Source organism: Lytechinus variegatus, chromosome 1 (genome assembly GCF_018143015.1).
Source record: "Lytechinus variegatus isolate NC3 chromosome 1, Lvar_3.0, whole genome shotgun sequence".
Classification (NCBI taxonomy): Eukaryota; Metazoa; Echinodermata; class Echinoidea; order Temnopleuroida; family Toxopneustidae; genus Lytechinus; species Lytechinus variegatus.
This window is the reverse complement of record NC_054740.1, coordinates 40,610,923-40,614,572: the sequence shown is the minus strand read 5'-3', so window position 1 is coordinate 40,614,572 and position 3,650 is coordinate 40,610,923. Positions and strand designations below refer to the sequence as shown.

At 36.7% G+C, this 3,650-nt stretch overlaps 1 pseudogene; it reads right to left on the bottom strand.

The window, feature by feature from the left end:
- Positions 1–528: 528 nt before the first annotated feature.
- LOC121406435 lies at positions 529–3,650 on the bottom strand (annotated as a pseudogene).

Here is a 3,650-nt window from a genome sequence, read left to right as displayed (position 1 = left end):
TTCTTTGATTTTTCTGTTTCTACACAAGCCTATTTGTTCCAAAGGTTTCATTCCCCTTGGGCCAGTGGCGGCTATTTTAGATATCAAAATACAGCAATGTTCTCATATATGACATTATAAATGATATATCTCGTTAATAATGATGACTTGCATATATTACTTCGTTCATACATCGCGATTTTTTGCAGTTTAGTGCTCATTTTTGTGAAAATTAGTTTTCCCTATTCATATTGTACATGATAGTGTATACAATGGCCTATGGCGGCCATTTTGAATATCAGGAAAATAAATATTTTGTCAAAAAATATTTTTTAAGATTGTATTTCAATTCTGCCACACAATTTCATGCATTTCACAGCCAATGTGCGGACAATTTTATGATTGTCATGGGTAACTTGCATATTTTGGCGGCCATATTGGATTTTGCCAATTTGCGGAAAATGCTCAAGGTTACACGAGTGGCATCATCCAGATTCGTAATCAGCACCCTCGAATCGACAAGAAACCATAAAAAATATTGTATATATAAAAAACAAGGTTATGCCTCTTCTATCCTGGACTATGAACGGTTCATTTCATTATAAATTTAACGTCACACGGGAATGAGAATCCACTAAATGGACTGTCCAACAGCTCTTTCAAAATTTGCCAAAAATGGGCATAATGCAACAGATTTGATTTTTAAGTCGATGTGCTGTTATAGATGTTAACATATTTCTTGTCGAACGACGAGTCTTTCTTAAAAATCGCACGGTAGTTTGCCGTCTCATTCAATAATAGAGAGGAGTCTCGATCCCTTTCTAAATTGAGAAGAAAGACACGATCATCATTGTCTCCGGTGCTGTCATCGATAGGTCGGTTACTACTCGGAGTTGGGGTTCCTGGAGGCGAGTTTCCTGCAGCTCTTGAGCTGACATTTCCACGTGAACTTAGTTTAAACCCAGCAACAGCGATCAGGACCATGAGCAAAAATGCACTTGCTGCAATACCAGCAACCATCGCGATAGTAAATGAGCTTGTGTCGCTCACATGAACCTGGTAGTATAACGCCTGGGTACCATCTGAAGAAAGACAGGTGTAATTACCAGACAGCTCAGGGGTTGTCCTCCAGATGACCAAAGAATCTCTGTTGGTCAAGCAGAACGGATCTTCGCAATCACCATGCTCCCGGAAGTGACGTCGGGGTCTGCCAGGAGGCACCAGTGAAGGAACATGTCAGTTCCAATTGCTTTCCCGGCTCCGCTGTCTGGACCGTGTTGTTAGGTCGGCACTGAGGAAGACCGTCTCTGTAAACTGGTTCAAGAAGTTTGCCATGTAGATCATCAGGTGTGTTACACTTTCCTTTGCAGGAAGAACTTTCTAGCCACGATGATAACCAATTCAGATGACAGTCGCATCTCAGTGGGTTATCGTCAAGCTTAATCATCAGAAAGTCCTGATGAGCTTGAGATCCGTCAAGGGATCCAATGAAAATTAAGGGTTGAGGCATTCCTTTGATTCTGTTCCCATCTAAAATCAGTGTGTCCAATTTCGTCAAACCCGCAAATGCGTGTTGGTGAACTTCTCTGATGATATTCTTTGACAGATTTAATTTAGTTAACAGTGGCGCATGGATAAAGGTATACGCTTTAACTTGAACCAGTAAGTTATCTGAACAATCAAGGTAATCCAAGTTTTCAAGATCGCGAAAATATTCTTCGCTAATATCCGCTAAGGCATTGCTTTTCAGGTAAAGTCGCTTTAAATTCCTCAAACCGAGGAACGTCCCATTTTCGAGAGCATGGAGTTTATTCTTATTTGTAGGCCTACCTTCAAGCTCAAGGTATGTCAAGTTCTGTAGATTACAGAACACGTTCATTTCTAGAACACGCATGAAATTATCATACAAAACCAACCTTTTTAGCGTTTCTAGCCCTTGAAATCCACCAGGTTTGACGAACTGCATGCCCGATATGTTCAAACGAATCAGCTGGTTAAATTTCGGAATGTTTCCAGCCCTGAGAACGATTGGCTGAGAGTAATGAAGTTCTAGTATCATATTATTCTGGAGTATGTTTTCAGGAATGATCCCATTTTCAGAACAGACACAACTGCTCCTGTATGCTGAGTCAATGTATGATGTTGGTGAACAAGTGCAATTTTGTTGACATGGTGTATAAGCAGTACAGACGAGCAAGGGTAGGATGATCACGAGGCACTTTAAGCAATCTGTGTTGAAGAACCTTGCCATTTTTGCCAGAATTGATGTTTCGGAGGGAAATAATTCTACAACGAGATTATCTTCACGACTGATTGTGTTGGGTTATCCAGTTATGTTGGGCTGAAATAACAGAAAAAGATTAAGAACGAAAGTAAAATACCTTATAATTCTATTCTTGATTATATAGTAAAAAAGAAATGGATTTCACGCTAGTGTTCTATTTGGTTTTGGAGTTCTGAAAAGAAAAAAAAATAAATTTATAGATTAACACATTTACATACTCGTGATACTACTGTATAATTATATTGTGTATATGCTGTGGAACCAATATCATCAACCTGACGGAACTTACGGAAGTTTTGTTTTGATGCAAAGGTATACTAATATACCGTGATAAACGGAATCAACTGAAACAATAAAAATGGAATTTGCATTTAAAAAAAAGGGTGTGACATAATTTAACAATGTACAGCAAGAAACGGACGTGTTTCGAGGTCTGACAATGAGGGTATGAAATGACGATACCAAATGATTAAATCCAACTCACTAACAAAAAAATCTATTATGTTATAGGATTTAGAAATGTAAAATAATGTTAAATTTATGTTTTATTTTTTGAAAAGTAATAACATGCATTGTGGTTGCAGACCTTTTTAAAATATAGATCGAAAAGAAGACTTTTAAGTCTATCAGATTTGGATTTAAAAAATCGGATAGTGTTTTTAATTATTAGGATTATTCGAATTTATTCACATGATTATCGACCCGGATTATAGTTAAGTTGTATATTAGCCGATTATCTCTATATTTGTATGTATAATTGATTTTTGTAATGGTGTTTTCACGTTCAGTTTCTTGATTTTTTACTGAGATATCTTGTACTAAAAGTCGTCTTTTTTTCTTTCTTCGCGCTTTGAAACGTCCGTATAAAGCGCTTTTAAAATTTTGTACATTATCATTATTTTCAGTCTCATTTTGGATTGGACCCGAATTGCACTCTGAAGAAATTAGAGAGTGAAAAACGTTATACAAGTAGGGGCCTACCGATATTTAGTTGTTCTAGTGATTATGCATATGGCAATGAGCCAAATATAATATACCGACAAGAACAAATACGTATATTTCTGAATCGTTAATATGATTATCATTCACAACTTGTTCCTGCACTAAAGTCTCATTAAAAACATGGGTATAAAAACCATCATTAAATCAGTAAATCAATCTTCTTAATTCAAAGATTGATATTATCGTAGTAAAAAAGACTTACCATTTTAAGAGACAAATAGGATTATATGAATCCTGCAACGCTGTCACTGCTTTCTGAAGACGAGTGGTAAGTTTGATCCATATCTCTGTAATAGCTCCATGTTTGATCTAAAATACGCATTAACACAATGAGTTCTACATCCTGATGTAGTATGTCGATTGTGCGCTAAATTGCTGATCGATT